General features: G+C 45.0%; 1 protein-coding gene and 1 long non-coding RNA gene across 3 annotated transcripts in view; both read right to left on the bottom strand.

Moving 5' to 3' along the window:
• Window positions 1–17,700, bottom strand: part of GFOD1 (glucose-fructose oxidoreductase domain containing 1) — an 81,325-nt gene that overhangs the window by 45,252 nt on the left and 18,373 nt on the right. The gene's annotated exons all lie outside the window — the stretch shown is intronic.
• LOC118161726 lies at window positions 14,049–17,505 on the bottom strand. Its single transcript, XR_004748143.1, has 2 exons — window positions 16,762–17,505; window positions 14,049–16,332 (listed from the first exon to the last, which is right to left on the bottom strand). It is a non-coding gene; the product is annotated as an uncharacterized LOC118161726 (long non-coding RNA).

Genomic DNA, 17,700 nt, shown 5'->3' with positions numbered 1-17,700 from the left:
GAATGATATTCAATTACTTCCCCTTCTTTTTACTTTTAAAGAAACAAAACCAGAGCACAACTCTGTACTCTGAGAGCAAGCAGACAGAAGCTCTATGGCCATGACTAGACTGATGTAGCAGACTGAGGAAGAACAGAGAAAAAGAAGTTAGGAAGAAAAACAAGAATCAAAATTTCACATCTATGAGTACCAATGATCTGCACTGAATTACATCAAGCCAGTTCGAGATGAAAGAAAGGTAAACTTGCATTAGCATTCCTAACGATATTAATATTACCCAACATTCTAATTAATATACTCTAATTGCTCTTGCAAAGTCGAGGCAAAATCCATCAGCAAACACAGGATCATCCAAGATGAGAGGTTCCATGCGCAAATCATCATCTAATGACTTTAATATGCTATGTTGATCTTTCTCTAATATGATCCTCTATTTCTAGACCAGCTTTGTTCCCAGAACTCATCCGTATCTGTCTGTAACAACTGGATTACACTGTACACAGTACTGGTCTCTCTACCGGCCTGTGGATAAGTCAGAGAGCACAAAGTGACACCCTGTCAAATGGGCAACCATTTCACACTCACTTTGCACAAAACAGCCAAATGGAATAGCGAATCAAGCCATACTGATAGTTTGCATTTGGCTAAGAGTTTATTCACCTCTTCAGAAGTTTAATATTTAACAAAATCACAAGGTGACTGAATGATGCTACACTGCTCAGTCATTACAGGCAGGAACTCCCAGTGATTACAGATACAAGCAGGATGCCTAAATACAAAATAGGAAAAATGCAGGGGGAAAAAAGAGGCTCAGTAAAGAGGGGATCATAGCAATTACCTTCCTCAAGTGTTTTTGTCTCGGTCATGCTACGAAGAGGTAAATTTTCTTCCAAAAAGGGAAAAAGAGCTGGGATAAGTCTCCACAAACACCTCCAAAATACTGTTTAAACTCCATGACAAATGGGAAATAAGGACCAGCTACCTGAAAATACTCTTGTTGCTATATTAGTGAGCAGTCCTCAGTGAACAAAAACAACCAAGGGAGCCATGTGGCCCTGGGTTCTCTCCAGAGACACCGTGGATGTAAAGGGTCTCTTGCTACCGCCCAGAACAGCCTTACATTTCTGCTTTCACAACAGCTCCCATGCTAGCCCCCCAAGCTCTTTGCTGGGCCACCCATACTCTTTTATATCCCTCATGGTTCCCAGACTAGAAGAAAAATCCAGGATACTTCTTGCTGCTGCACCCTATTCAGTGTCCAATCACATTCCGTATGAAGATATAAGCCCCACCTGCAGGCAAGATCACAGCCAGCCAGCACTTGGGTAAGCTCCTTAGGACAGCCTGAGAGGAGTAACAGAGCAAATTTTGTATTTTAACTGGATGCAGGCTGACTGAAGATTGGTTTCTGAAACATCTGTTTATTTACTTCTTCACCATGAAGTATAGCTTTTACATCAATATTGCATTTTCTCAACAACTGTGTGCTATTGGTAAGCGTTTAGGGTTTTACATTAAGAAAAGGCTGCATATATTTCAGTCTTCAGCAAATAGTTTCCCTTGTTCCCAGCTCCCTTTTCTTTTAAGTTTTGGCAATCAAAAACTTAAGACAGTTACAAAATGCTTGCAATATAATCAGAACCAGAAGATCCCCCTTAGCCACAGCTCGCTTGCTAAGCAATCCCACATCCCAAAAATATATAGTCTAGCAAGATAGAAAAAAAGAAAATTACAATATAAATCCCACTTTTGTTACTACTGACATCCTTAACAGAATAAAAAAATACTGCACTCCCATAACTGAGCAGCAGTGCTGGTAGTGAGCGATTAATCACCATATACCTTCCTCGTCTTGCTCCCATCACACACAGTTAATTCAATTGCTTGCCAAGAAGTGAATGCTAATATAACCGTTGATTGCTTATATTCTTTATTACAGAAACACTGTAACATCATTAGACACATAGCATCACTAATGTGACCTGACAATACTGCAACAGCATTAATGCAATCGTTCAGGTTTTCTCCTGAGACATATAAAAGCCTTAATTTTTATGATTGTCCAGACCTGATTTCTCTTGCTTTACTCATACACTCTTTAACATTCTCTCCAATATTCTGTGGTCTACTGTACCCTGAGCAGCTTTTCTTCTCTGCAGTTAATCTCTGGATGATCTTATCAGCAAATTATTTCAGTTGTATCTGAACTGATGATGCACAGATGAACAACTATTTCCAGACTTCTCACTTTCAGTGCTCAGTGAATTGTTGGTCTGTTTTGGGGACAGATAACCCAGAACTTCCACTCTCTGTTTCAAGCACAACACAGTAGAAGAAAATGTTTTACTGTCCATCAGATTTTACCTCTTCTTACTTTTCATCCTGGACACAACTCAACTCAGCCCTGTATTACCAACTGTCCCCTTGGACATGCACTTTTTAGGTCTGCACATCTGGATTATACTGAATGTCTTGCTTAGAAGCAGAGCTTCTCCTAATAGCTGTTCCTGGTGTTCCTCAGCTCTACAAGAGGATGCTTTTCTTCCAGACCAGAAGCATGCCTCTCTGCCATTTTTTTGCAAGTGTAGTGACTGGACAAGGGGTAACAATCTTAAATTAAAAAATGTAGATCCAGATTACATATAAGGACGAAATTCTTTCAGAGGGTGGTGAGGCACTCGAACAGGCTGCCCAGAGAAGCTGTGGATGCCCCATCCCTAGAGGTGTTCAAGGCCAGACTGGATGGGACTTTGGGCAGCCTGGTCTGGTGGGAGGTTTCGCTGCCCATGGCAGGGGGGTTGGACCTAGATGGTCTTTAAGGCCCCTTCCAACCCAAACCATTCTATGATTCACTTAAAGAGGGTTAAGCTAAGAGAAAAATTGGACACGGGACCACCATTCCCAAAATTACAAGTGGAGTAATTAGTAGCAGAAAACACACTTTAAACTTAGTTGTCTATTTTAACAGACAAGATAGATGGGGCATCCTGCAAGCACTTTTTACACATCATCTGTGCAACTCCTCCTTCCTCAGGTTTCTAGCACCTGACATTTCAGTTACTCTGATGTTGTTTCCTCAAGTCCTGATAAAGAGAAACTTGTTCTCCCCCATCCAGAATGCTTCATTAGAAATTACTTTCCAAGCCTGTCATTATCACCTCACTGTTGTCTGCACAAGTTCTCTTCACATACTTTTACATCAAACATAAGCCTCTTATCTTTGGTTTCAACGCTTCTGTCACATATCCTCACCATATCTATCATTTCTCACTCACTACGGAGATTAATCAATTCCTGCTTCCGATCAGCCTGGGAAGCTTTCCACTATCACTCAACTATCAGACCTTCCAACAAGCATTTTCATGCTTTCCTACTGCTACTGCCTTCCTCCTTCATTTTGTGTAAACTTCTCAGCACCACCTTTATCAGACCTGACATCTTGCATGCAAAATGCATAATGCTGTCGTCTTCTCTGTCCTCTCCCATGTATCATCTATAACCACCTGTTATATACTGATTGCTCTTAGGAGAAAAGGCTCTGCAGACAGAATCAGACTTCTGCTCTTTGTTGACAGTGCCTAGCAAGGTGGAGTCCTGCTCATGTGCCAGGTATGGCCTACAATATGGCAACGCGTAGCACAACAATGCATGGTAATGTACGGTAATAGTGAAGACCTAATGGACAGCCACATGCATCTAGGCTTGTTCTGGATATAAGAGGTCTGTGTACCAAAAGAGCTGAGAGGTAGAAGTGAGCAAACAAAATACACCACTACATTTGCTCATCTTGGTTATTGCAGGTATAAACCTGCAATTTTAAAATAAAATAAATATTTTAGACTGTGTATCATAATTTAATTCAGTTAGCTTACTCGTAGCCACACACAGAAACAGGAAACTAGCGTAGTCTAAACTCTAGATTCATTCTTAAAACCTCTCCTAAACGCTCACAGATTCCCCAGTCTGTCTGCCATGAAAAGTGATATTGTGAACATGCTTTATTTTAGTTTAGCTTATTTCACTTTTCTTACTGGAGTAAACCACACTGGTGTAAATCCATCTTTATAACCATATAACTGCATTGATATTAATGTTTTTGCTGGTGTAACTATTTCAGGTTTCATAGCAGCTTAACAAGGAAAAGTGAAGCCTAACTGTAGCGTATTGAGTCATAATCTCACGTATAAGGTACTGACTATCTTAGTATTTGGGGATAGCTCTGGACTGTCAGGGTAGAAAACAATGATTCTTACCCTGCTTTTGTTCCTGTTGGTGTGCTCCCACCTCCTGTACTGGGGAGGCTGCACCCTCTGTAGCAAAGGTCCTGAAGGCCTGAGATGCACAAGACATTTCTCCTGGATGAAAATATGCAGAAAATCTTCCTCATCTTCTGTGTGTTGAGAGGATGTAATCACAGCCAAGTGTGGTCCTATCTACTGTAAAATATCAAAGGCCTAATCAACCACCAAAGAAAACTTTTTGCTTTTCCAGACATATAAACCAAGCATAGATTAACCATCTCTGACTGCACAAGGTATTTTTAATCCAGGCTTTTAGGTGACTTAGCAGCACTGGCACAAGCCTGAATGGCATAAAGCGTCAGAAGGGAATTTTACTGCAGCGTCTGCTCAAAACTACAAAAGCTCTCAGTAACACTCTTCTAGCATGCACCAGTGAAGTGGAAAGAGCTTTAGCACGGTTCATTGGCCAGAATCTGAAATAAAAGTAAAGAATAAAGTCTGCTGAAGTTTCTCTATGTTTGTCTCACCCACTAAGACTCCCATAATGCTCAAAAACTAAAATAATGAAAAAAAAGTGAAACTTGAAGAATGGCTTGTGTGCATGAAAGCTCATTTTTCCCAACTGCATCCATTGGTCAACTTTCCATAGACTTTAGATCACCTTGGACCACTAATTGTACACTTCCAAACAACCAACTCGTTTGTAGTAAATATATGGACATTGCCAGGCATGTGGTTTTCCCACGTGCTAATGAACTTCAGCAAATAGTATTCTTTCGAATTAGATGATTAGAATCACAGAATAACAGAATAATTTGGGTTGCAAGGGACCTTAAAGACCACACAGTGCCAATCCCCTGCCATAGGCAGGGACACCTCCCACCAGGCCAGGCTGCCGAAAGCCCCATCCAGTCTGCCCTCCAGGGATGGGGTGTTCATCCTAATCCACAGCTTCCCTGAGCAGCCTGTTCCAGTGCCTCACCACCCTCAGTAAAAAAAATTCCTCCTAACATCTAATCTAAACATATCTTCTTTTAATTTAAAGCCATTCCACCTCGTCCTATCATTGCACTCCCTGACAGAGTCCCTCCCCAGCCCCCTTTAGGTAACGGAAGGCCACTGAAACGTTTCCCCGGGGCATTCTCTTTTCCAGGCTGAACAACCCCAACTCCCTCAGCCTGCCCTCACAGGAGAGGTGCTCCAGCCTTCTGATCATCCTTGTCGTCTTCCTCTGGACCTGTTAGAGGACATCCATGTCCTTGTGCTGGCAGCACCAGAGCTTAACTCAGGGCTCCAGAGGTGAGGTCTCATGAGAGCAGAGGGGGACAATCACCTCCCTCACCCTGCTGGCCATGTTGCTTTTGATGCAGCACAGGACATGGCTGGCTTGGAATTGAGATAGGAATGGGAATCGTCCTACCATCCCACCACCGCCAGCTCTAGTTTATAAACTCTATCCAGCTCTCACAGCAAGCCCAGTGGTATTCCCTGTATTTTAAGAATATGCTAAGCAACACAATAACACCCTCTCTATTATCCTTGCCTACACAGGCCCCAACACATTTTAACTGAGATGTTAATTATATTGCAACCTAAGTGGACATCTCTAAACAGGAGAAGCTGTTTTCAACATAGTGATGAATACACAACAAAATTCTACTGCAGATAGAGCAAAGCCGTATTTTTCAGAATCACAGAATCACAGAATTTCTAGGTTGGAAGAGACCTCAAGATCATCGAGTCCAACCTCTAACCTAACACTAACAGTCCCCACTAAACCATATCCCTAAGCTCTACATCTAAACGTCTTTTAAAGACTTCCAGGGATGGTAACTCCACCACCTCCCTGGGCAGCCTGTTCCAATGCCTCACAACCCTTTCAGTAAAGAAGCTCTTCCTAACATCTAACCTAAAACTCCCCTGGCGCAACTTTAGCCCATTCCCCCTCGTCCTGTCACCAGGCACGTGGGAGAACAGGCCAACCCCCACCTCTCTACAGCCTCCTTTAAGGTATCTGTAGAGAGCGATAAGGTCGCCCCTGAGCCTCCTCTTCTCCAGGCTGAATAAGCCCAGCTCCTTCAGCCGCTCCTCGTAGGACTTGTTCTCCAGGCCCCTCACCAGCTTCGTCGCCCTTCTTTGGACCCGCTCAAGCACCTCCATGTCCTTCTTGTAGCGAGGGGCCCAAAACTGAACACAGTACTCAAGGTGCGGCCTCACCAGAGCCGAGTACAGGGGGACGATCACCTCCCTAGCCCTGCTGGTCACACTATTTCTGATACAAGCCAGGATGCCGTTGGCCTTCTTGGCCACCTGAGCACACTGCTGGCTCATATTCAGCCGACTGTCCACTATCACTCCCAGGTCCTTCTCTGCCTGGCAGCTCTCCAACCACTCATCTCCCAGCCTGTAGCTCTGCTTGGGGTTATTACGCCCCAGGTGCAGGACCCGGCACTTGGCCTTGTTAAACTACATGCAGTTGACCCCAGCCCATCGGTGCAGCCTATCCAGATCCTCCTGCAGAGCCTTCCTACCCTCGAGCAGATCGACACACGCACCTAACTTGGTGTCATCTGCAAACTTACTGAGGGTGCACTCAATGCCCTCATCCAGATCATTGATGAAGATGTTAAAGAGGACCGGCCCCAGCACCAAGCCCTGGGGGACGCCACTAGTGACTGGCCTCCAACTGGATTTGACTCCATTTACTACAACTCTCTGGGCCCGGCTATCCAGCCAGTTTTTAACCCAACGAAGCGTGCGCCAGTCCAAGCCAAGAGCAGCCAGTTTCTTGAGGAGAATGCTGTGGGAGACGGTGTCAAAAGCCTTGCTGAAGTCAAGGTAGACCACATCCACAGCCTTTCCCTCATCCACCCAGCGCGACACTTTGTCATAGAAGGAGATCAGGTTCGTCAAGCAGGACCTGCCTTCCATAAACCCATGCTGACTGGGCCTGATCGCCTGCTTGCCCTTCAAGTGCCACATGATGACTCCCAAGAGGATCTGCTCCATGAGCTTCCCTGGCACTGAGGTCAAACTGACAGGCCTGTAGTTCCCCGGGTCAGCCCTCCGGCCCTTCTTGTAGATGGGCGTCACATTCGCTAGCCGCCAGTCAGCTGGGACCTCCCCCGATAGCCAGGACTGCTGATAAATGATGGATAGTGGCTTGGCCAGCTCCTCTGCCAGTTCTCTCAGTACCCTTGGGTGGATCCCATCCGGCCCCATCGACTTGTGCACATCCAAGTGCTGTAGCAGGTCACCAACCAGTTCTTCGTGGATGGTGAGGGCCACATCCTGCTCCCCATCCCCTTCCACCAGCTCAGGGTACTGGGAATCCAGAGAACAACCGGTATTGCCGCTAAAGACTGAGGCAAAGAAGGCATTGAGCACCTCCGCCTTTTCCTCATCTCTTGTAACTAAGTTTCCCCCTGCATCCAGTAAAGGATGGAGATTCTCCTTTGTGCACTTTTTAGCACTTGTGAGTTGATTACAGGAAAACCTAGCAAGTTGTCTTGGTAAGCCTGACAATTTGTAATCATTATAAGTTTTAATATATATTTTCAACTCTGTTTCCATTACTTTAAATACGTTAAAATTGTTTTCCAGCTTGACATATTTCCATGCTCAGGGCCATGTAAGTCCTCAGGACAAAACCCCATGATTTATCTCAGAACAGAAGGTCACTTTTTACCATCTCATGAAGATAATGTATTTACTTGCATCCCAAACTGAGCTAGTTTGCTCCAAGGAAAACGCACTTCTGAAAATTAGGTCATTTTTTGTGGTTCATCAAGCCCATTGTTTCCAAAAGTAAATAGCCATTATCCTTGCTGATTGCATAATCACTATCCTTCCTTAAATCAAGGGCTTTGAATAGAGGGGAAAGGCTGCCTGACTCATATAGCCTCGGTGGGAAAAAGAACACCCAGCCTTTGTGCTCTTGCATTTGCAGGAAGACTTGCTCGTTTTTATTGCAGATATGTTGTGTTTTGTTTCCCAATTAGAAGAATTATTGGAATTCAAGAGAATGAAGAACCATGGTACAACCCTCCAGCAGGTTATGGAAGCTCCCACACCACTCTTGTTGGCTGTTAAATTGTCTTAAACAGTAGCCTGAGGACAGCAGATGAAGCCAGATGTCAGGGAAGAGAGTAAAATTTAAGGAGATGTGCCCTAGGAGAGCTTGTGGATATTGAAGTCTCTTGCTCTAGTTCCCTTCTTATAGACAGGCATTAAAATTCTCCACCAGATCTCCTAGCTCCTGCCTAAAAGCTGTGCTCAGCAAGGCAGACTCACCTTTTGCCTCCACTGCTGTGGCACATCTACATGGAGGAACCCAATTCACATTGGCAACACAGAAAAAAGTTTTTGGCTGAGTTTAAGTCACTGGCAAAACCATCTCCTGGCAGAACATACACTACATCTGACTTGAAAACACAGTTTTGCAGTGTGCTTTTAAATCACTCAAAGAGGACGTTAAATCCCGTAGCGCAGAAAAACTCAGTGTTGGCTTCCCTGCTCCCACCGGAGCTAGGGCCAATGAGGCTGAGCACTGCTGACTGCTTCAGAAAAGCACATCCAAGGACCCAGTCCAAGAAGGCTACATGCACTGGACAACTCCTGTAGACTTCTATGGACTTTGGCTCCATCCCAGGCCACTTCAGCATCCCCGAGGCCCACATGTTTTAGTAATTTACTGCCCAAGAGCTCTTGAAGTTTTCAGTGACTCTGACTGAGACAGAGTAAAATGTACTGTTACTTAAGATTATTTGCATAGTGCCTCTGGTACCTTTGGGAATTAATTCTTTTCTCCTCTGAGTATCTGAATGAAACTGCTGCTTTCCATGGGCTACTTAAAAGACCCACACTCTCACTTAATGAAGGGCTAGCAAGCAACAGCCACACCAGATTATGTACTCTCACAGGTTTCACACCAAGCACAGCTTAATTTATCCACAGAATTTGAGCAGTTCAGTTAACAAGTAGGTACACATTGCTCCAGTTACTAAGAGCTTTGTGGTATGGAAGATATCTATGCCTCATGCAAAGCCACGTATTAGCAAGTGACACTTATTCAGAAGGCTGCATGTAAACTGCAGTCCAAAGGAAAACATCATACATATTAATTAGACAACAAATGTCTGAAAAAACTATTAGCTGGCTAACAACTTCAAACCACCAAATCCAAGAAACACCATGTAACGTGCTACAGGGAAGAATAAGGCAGACGCAGTCCAAACGGTTCCTATAATGCGTTGAGGACAGTTTTCTGACGCAGGTGGTGGAGGAGCCAACGAGGCAGGGGGTGCTCCTGGACCTTGTTCTTACCAACAGGGATGGCCTTGGTAGGGATGTGAAGGTTGGTGGCAGCTTGGGATGCAGCAACCATAAGATGTTGGAGTACCAGATGGAACTAGGCAGAGGAAGTAAGGCTAAAAGCAGGATTGCTACCCTGGACTTTCGAAGAGCCAACATCGACCTCTTCCGGGAACTGCTTGGAGTATCTCATGGGCTAGGTTGCTTGAAGGGAAGGGTGCTTGTGAGAGCTGGGCTACATTTAAGCAGCACTTCTTCCAAGCTCAGTATCAGTGCATCCCGAAGAGCAGGAAATCGGGGAAGGGGGCAGGAAACCTGCGTGGATGAGCAAGGAGCTCATTGATAGGATCAAAAGGAAGAGGAAGGTCTATGAAATGTGGAAAAAGGGCCTGTTCTCTTGGGAGGAGTATAGACATGTTGTCAGGGCCTGCAGGGACACGATGAGGAAGGCTAAAGCCCACCTAGAGATGAGGCTTACCAAAGAGATCAAGGATAATAAGAAGGGTTTTTTCAAGTATGTAAACAGCAAAAGGAAGACTAGGGATAATGTGGGTCCCTTGCTGAACGAGAGGGGTGTCCTGGTCACAGGAGACACCGAGAAGGCAGAGATACTGAATGCTTTCTTTCCTTCAGTCTTTGCTTCAAGGACTCCCCCTGGGACTCCTCGCCCCTGGTGAGAGGATAAAGGGTCTGGGAAATGGACAGCTCCCCCGGTGGATGTGAGAGTGGTTTGGGAGCGTCTGAGTAGGCTCAACACACACAAATCCATGGGTCCCCATGGGATGCATCCATGTGTGCTAAGGGAGCTGGCAGATGTGGTCGCCGAACCGCTCTCCATCAGCTTTGAAAGGTCCTGGAGAATGGGTGAGGTGCCTGAAGACTGGAGGATAGCCAATGTCACTCCGGTCTTCAAGAAGGGCAAGAAGGAGGATCCGGGAAAACTACAGGCCAGTCAGTCTCACCTCTGTCCTTGGAAAGGTGTTGGAACAGCTTGTTCTGGATGCCATGTCCAAGCAATTGGAAGAGAAGAATGTTATGAGGAGTAGTCAGCATGGATTCACCAAGGGGAAGTCATTCTTGACCAACCTTGTTGCCTTATATGATGGCATCACCAGCTGGGTAGATGTGGGGAGAGCGGTGGATGTCATCTACCTTGACTTTAGCAAGGCTTTCGATACTGTCTCCCAAGACATCCTACTAGCAAAGTTGAGAAAGTGTGGGATAGATGAGTGGATGATGAGGTGGGTTGAGAACTGGCTGACTGGCCAAACTCAGAGGGTGGTGATCGGCGGAGCAGAGTCCAGCTGGAGGCCTGTGTCTAGCGGTGTTTCCCAGGGGTCGGTGCTGGGTCCGGTCTTGTTCAACATCTTCACTGACAACCTTGATGAGGGAATAGTGTCTGCCCTCAGCAAGTACGCCGACGACACAAAGCTGGGAGGAGTGGCTGACATGCCAGAAGGCTGTGCTGCCATTCAGCAAGACCTGGACCGGCTGGAGAGATGAGCAGGAAGAAACCAAATGAGATTTAATAAGAGCAAGTGTAGAGTCCTGCACCTGGGAAGGAACAACTGGAAGTATCAGTACAGGCTGGGGGATGACCTGCTGGAGAGGAGCTCTGAGGAGAAGGACCTGGGGGACCTGGGGGATGACAGGTTGACCATGAGCCAGCAGTGTACCCTGGTGGCCAAGAGAGCTAATGGGATCCTGGCGTGCATTGAAAAGAGTGTGGCCAGCAGGTCAAGGGAGGTGATCCTCCCCCTCTACTGCCCTGGGCAGGCCTCACTTGGAGTACTATGTCCAGTTCTGGGTTCCCCGGTACAAAAAAGACAGGGATCTCCTGGAAAGAGTGCAGTGGAGGGCCACAAAGATGATACGAGGCCTGAAGCATCTTCCCTATGAAGAAATGCTGAGAGACCTGGGTCTGTTCAGCCTGGAGAAGAGAAGACTGAGAGGGGATCTTATCAATGTGTACAAATATCTGAGGGGTGGGAGACAGAAGGATGTAGACAACCTCTTCTCAGTGGTTTGTGGGGATAGGACAAGGGGCAATGGCCGCAAAATAGAACACAGGAAGTTCCGCACCGACATGTGAAAGAACTTCTTCACGGTGAGAGTGATGGAGCACTGGAACAGGCTGCCTAGAGAGGTTGTGGAGTCTTCTTCTCTGGAGATATTCAAGGCCCATCTGGACACCTACCTGGGCAGCTTGCTCTGAGGAACCTCCTTTGGCAGGGGGGTTGGACCCGATGATCTTTTGAGGTCCCTTCCAACCCCTACAGTTCTGTGATTCTGTGATAACCAAAGCCTGGTGCTGGTATACACACCCAGATGTAACTCTGCTCTACAAAAAAATGTAAAAGGGTTTCTCCATTATATCAAGGATGAAAATTTTAGATAATGACATGGAGAAAGAGAAAAACTAAATTAAAAAGGCTTTCATTGTATTTTTTTTCCTGCAATCAAAACTAATTATTATTCACTAATGTTCAGAGTTCATCACCATTTGTCTCACAGTTCAGAGTCCAGTTTCAGAAGCTGTCAGGTCTGACCAACCCAGGGGAAACAGAGCCTTGCTGATAGGTACCAGAGAGGCATTAAGCTGACATATTTACAAAGACTGTGAATTATACATGATTTTCTGTATGAACCAGACAGGTTTAGTGCACCACACATTCTTCTTGTATTACATTTGGGTCTCATAACACAACAATTGCAGTTTATTGTTATGTGAATTTAATGCTGGTGGAAGCATGAGAGTGGCATCCCCAGGGGCCCATCTGCTGCTCCTGCACAGAGCCTAGCCATGAGTTCTTCCACAGCACTCACATCAGTCCAGAAAGAGCCAAACATCTGGAAGTACAGGGAGTTTGATTTCCATGTTCAGTCAGTCCTCAGTGATCATTCTGGAGGAAAGAAATTGCCAGCTCCATACAAAAAGTTATCCATATATAAAAAATTGCCATGGGTCCATATACTTTGTGTTTTAATACGACTCGGGGAACACACAGACGTGTCCCCAGCATCCAATAAGGCCATAGCAGAATCCCATCTACGCTAGCGTTCTCAAAGTGTTCACTAAAAAGACCTGTATATTTAGAATACCATGTCCACCCCTGGGCTTCCACATATAGCAAAATAGATGAGTTTCTTAGTGTAAAGCTTACAGATCCCCTTAGTGTGCAGTATTTAAGAAAGCTTTCCAAAAGGCCAGAATCCCCCTTCAAGGCTGTTCTGCCTCAGTGCTGTAAAATTTCAGCTTCAGTTCAGGATACAGAACAGTAAACAGTTCCTGTAAAGTGCATGGCAGTCTTTAAGCAGTTACATCCAATCACCATCCTTTTCCATCACCTCTCAAATACTGCTCAAATACATCACCCACTTGAATGGCAAGAGCTGCTGCCAGACTTGAAAAAAGTAGACTGAATTCTCGCTGAGGAGACACAAAAAAAAAAACAACAGAGTTACTATCTCCTGCCTGACACGACTGTGATCAATAGGTGCAACAAGCTCCAGCATCCTCCAGCTTCACATGCAGCACAGTGTGAAAAAACATCACATCCTGCAGACCACATACAGCAGCATGGAGTGAACACACAACCCCTTCACAGCACAGTCATTCCAGAAGTTTTGAGAAAACACGCTGCAATTTGCTTCTTTCATGATCAGTCCAGCTCCACAAGAGTAACTGCTGACATTCAGCGTTGTCTTTGCAGGTTTTAAGCAGCTTAAATGCCCTGATGGATCTCCATCTTCAGTATTGCCCCAGAATATGGACTGTGACCACAGGCTCAGACATGCTACTGCATCATGCAGACAGCTTCTCTGCTTTTCACAACACTATTTGGGTATGACTTAAGCTGGAATGCATCTTTAGGGATTACCTACCCCCAGGCTTCTTCACCATGATGGTCTAGCACTCCAACCCATTTCAATGTTATTTGCACACATTTCAAAAGATGTGAATCATTAGTAAAAACCAATGTAATTTCAGCAAACATGCTGAAAGACAGGTATGACACACTAATGCAGAAGTCTCTAATAGAGGTAGATGTGAACCCAAAGAAGGAGAAATAAAGGACTGAAGTGGACTCATTAAGGTGTTACAAGTTGAAGTTACATGGAAATAATGCAACTGAATTAAGAATATGGCCTGACTACAAAGCTGCCACTTCCAGTGGAGTGACCCACCTGAACTACAGCCTTCTCTGGAAGGTGACAGAATCCCCACCAAGGAAAACGTTTAAAATTCTGTGCTTCACAGAAATACTCTATAGGGAAAACTCTACTCTGTGCAGGACACTGCCTAGGTGACCTCAACACTTTTGTCTATTCAAATGCCTATGAATGTATGAAGCAGTAAGAGTTTGTCTATTTGAGACATAAAACCAAACCTGAACAACTGTTTTAATGACAAATACTTAACAATTTATTCCAAAGATGTAACATGACTAGTTTTTTGAGTGTGCCACTATTATGCCAGCTCTGTTTGAACATTCCTTTTTATTTTTAATGAACTGCAACATCACAAGAAAGGGCAGTCATGGGACTAAGAATATTACTGCACATCTGTGGCAGCTAAAATACCTACTGCCACAAACACAACACTAAATAAAACTTGAGAGAATAATTCAAATCACTATAAGTCTACTCTCAGTCTCATCATGGTGTTCTTAGCAGGTTTTGCTCATGGCACATTTAACAACTGTTGTAACCTCAATGCTTAGATGGCAAAGTAGTGGAGGATTGCAAAGACAGAAATCGTCATTTTAGCATTGTTGCTGGATTAAAATCAGAGAGGAGGACAACTACCAAGGAAGCAGTCAAAAATTGAGTCTGCAAGAGTGACAAACACAGCATGAGGAAAATTGCAGTGGCCACTGACCAAGTTTTGGAGGGTTTTTTTTGAGGTGGTGGTGGGGGAAGGTTGATTTGGTCACCTCAACTGCTCTAAGTCCACGTTTCTATATCTACAAACTCCTCTGTGACAAGATACTTCACATAGAAACTGCACACAATGCCAAGTTCTTCCACAAGCTTTCCACACCAATACCACAGCTCTCAGTATGAACGAGAGCAGCCCTCTGCCTGCTGGCCAGGCGACAGTTTGCTGAGCTGCAAGATCTCAGACCCAGCATCATAAGCCTGTTATTGGATTTGCTAAATTCCTGCTGGGTGAGGTATGCTTTCTGCAAGGTTATGATTCAGAAATGCACTGAAGGAGACCACAATCAACAGCTTCTAATAAAAGCTACTGTTATTTTTCTTTCCCACAAGTGAGGTAGAGGAGGCACAAGAATGTGATGTGTTTGAGCACACCGGTACACTTGTGTCCAGGCAGCTTTTTCTTCTGAGCTGCTTTTCTGTGCTTCAAACTTTTGGTCCCCACCAACCATTGTATTCTAAACACAGCATTAACAAGTCTTAAGTGAATTCAGATGGGCTTTCTGTAACTGCTCCTAAATCACAGATAAACAGGGTGTAATTTAATTGTATCAGCAGCCTCCTCTGCTCTTCACTCCAGCCTACAAAGCGTAGTCCCTCCTCAGAGGGCCAGCCAACCAGGTGAAACAAGCACATTTCTGCACGTCCCGGTTCAGTGCTCAGCGAGTTTATGCATAATGCGCACTATGTTTGTGCAGCTCCAGCGACCCAGTTCAAATCAGCTTGTGGTCTCTGAAATCATTCTCAGCACCCTTGGCCAGTCTCTTTGGTAGGCAAATCAAATTTCTAAATTGTTTGTGCTCACTTGAGGCTTTCACTCCTCTCTGCTATACATAAGCTACAAGAAAGGAGACATGATTCTCTGGTCATTCCAGTTTCATGCTAGTGTTAGTTACTTGACTGACTTCAGTGGATTTACTCCTTGTGTATACCGCTGTGACACAGTGAGATTCAAAGATGGCTTAATGGCATACAGCAACTCAAAAATGAGTCAGCAGGAGATTAAGCTGCATGTAGTATCATCAATGCCTCCTAAGCAGATGACTGAGCAGAAGTATCAAAATCAGGGCTAAAACAGCCACTTCTACCATGGTGTAGGGGTGGAGTGTGAAATAAGGAACAAGCAGCACAAGAGGGAGAGGGTGAACTCAGAGGGGGTGACATGACAAAATACTCCTACACCCTGCAAAAGAATCTTTGTAAGTTCTGGCTCTTAGCCCAGAGGTTTGACCCCAGAGGATATGGTATCAGTGGGCCAATGCAACAGCAGAAGCAAACCTTGAAATATAATGTCAATTCCTTCTTGTAAACCTCATCTAATAAAAAAAAAAAAAAAAAAATCAAATGAGAAAGACTTCGATAAAAAGAAACCAGGAGAAGAAGAACATAGTCCAGCTACACAGAGTCATGCAAACTCTAGAAACAGCCATGTTAGGAAAAGGCTAAACTGCTCCCTGGGTCAAGCCAAGCAAGACACAGTGACAGATCCCTTAGCTCTCCATTTCAAGGCCAGGATTCAGAAAGCCAGCATGTGCTTTGAGCAGGGTGAAAGATGGACAACACTCAGTTGGTCACAACTCACAAGCACAAGGTTCTCAGCAATTTTTAATCCAGCAACCACCAGGCAATTCTGAAAAAATAAAAATAAAAAATGGAGCTGTCTTGTATCTTGGTTCCCCATCTGCATCATTTGCAAACATCTAAGTGTCAAGTTAAACCTAAAATACTCAGTTATTGCATTTTCCCTCTTGCAGACTGGCTGCATTTAAGGGCAGGTACATATCTGCAGCCTACGTGATGGTATCTCACAGACCTCACATTGACTAACACTGCAGCACTGTACCTTTTACTCTTCAAGCAAAGCATCAGCCATATCCTTAAAGTTGTTTCTGTTGCTGTTTTTCTTTTGCTTCAAGCCATACCCTTTAATTCACAAAGCAGAAAGACCGTCCCAAGAAAAGAACTAGATGGTCTTTAAGGTCCCTTCCAACCCACGCCATTCTGTGATTCTATGATAACGCTTCCTGCACAACTGAAACGCACTGCAGGTGAACCACTGCCAAAACCAGATGGCATCATAACACAGGTATGGCTAATAGATACATCCTTGTGGTGCCTCACGGAAGCTGGATGAGATGGCTGAGCAAAGCAGATGGCAGGGCTGTGACGCAGAGCTGAGGGCAGCAACCAAGACCAAGCCCTGACACAACTCTGCCCAGCACTGCTCCCTCCCCAGGGCACAGAAGGAAAGATTTGTCCTGAGAACCCAAAACAAATACCTGGGATTTTCAACAAATGTTCACCCACTTTTTAAACACAGGCTGAATTGTCACCAGCTGGCTGTCTACAGTGTTCTTCAACAACTGACTCATGGGAAAGACAGCTCACATACTTGAAGGGACGTTTGTCTATGTGACAGGCAGACACATCACAAGTCATTTCAAACCAAACAGACCTTACAAGGTTTGGCAGAAACTTCTGAAGTTACTCAACAAGGCTCTTAGCAAATATCTCATGGTTTATTGATGCTGAAGCAGATATTCATTGCCACTGTTTAATTAACAGAAGCCTGTAACTGTGCTTAACTTCTCTTTGCCTTCCTTTTCATCTAGGAAAGGTAACTTTTCACACTGAGCCTTTTCCCCTTTTCATCCTTCACTCACCACTACAGGGATATCCTCAGTAAGTGGCTACGTTTGGTGCCCAGAGCAATTTCTGCCTGACCAGAACATGGCTTGTCAAGCACGCATGTGGAAATTCAGCAGGGAGCCAGTGGTGTCAGGCAGGTTGCTTCATTTCTGCACTCAGTCTTGAACCACGAAGTTTGTCTCCAGAGGGAGAGAGCTTTTAGAGTCTTACTCTGGGAAGCTCAAGCTGGCTTGAAGACAGGACAGTAAAGGGAACTTTGTTTCATGTGTTTTTTTCACTTCCAAGGAGGGCTCATTAATTCACTGCATCTCAGTGCTGGAGATGTTATAGCTCTCCCTGAAGCCAAGGATGTCTTCCTTCTCCTCAGGCATCCCTCCGGGTTCATCCTCTCCCAGCCCAACACAAACCCTGCTCCAGGTCCAACCTCAGCTGTCTCCCTCCAGCTGCATCCCACCACCTGCTTCCAGAGACCCTGCAGCACATCCTGGGGGTAGCAACTTCTGCCCCAACCTTTTGGGGTGGGGAGAACAGCCTGCAGAATGGCAGCAGGAGGGAA

Source organism: Oxyura jamaicensis, chromosome 2 (genome assembly GCF_011077185.1).
Source record: "Oxyura jamaicensis isolate SHBP4307 breed ruddy duck chromosome 2, BPBGC_Ojam_1.0, whole genome shotgun sequence".
NCBI lineage: Eukaryota > Metazoa > Chordata > Aves > Anseriformes > Anatidae > Oxyura > Oxyura jamaicensis.
Note: the sequence above shows the minus strand (reverse complement) of the source record. Positions and strands in the feature narration are given on the sequence as shown.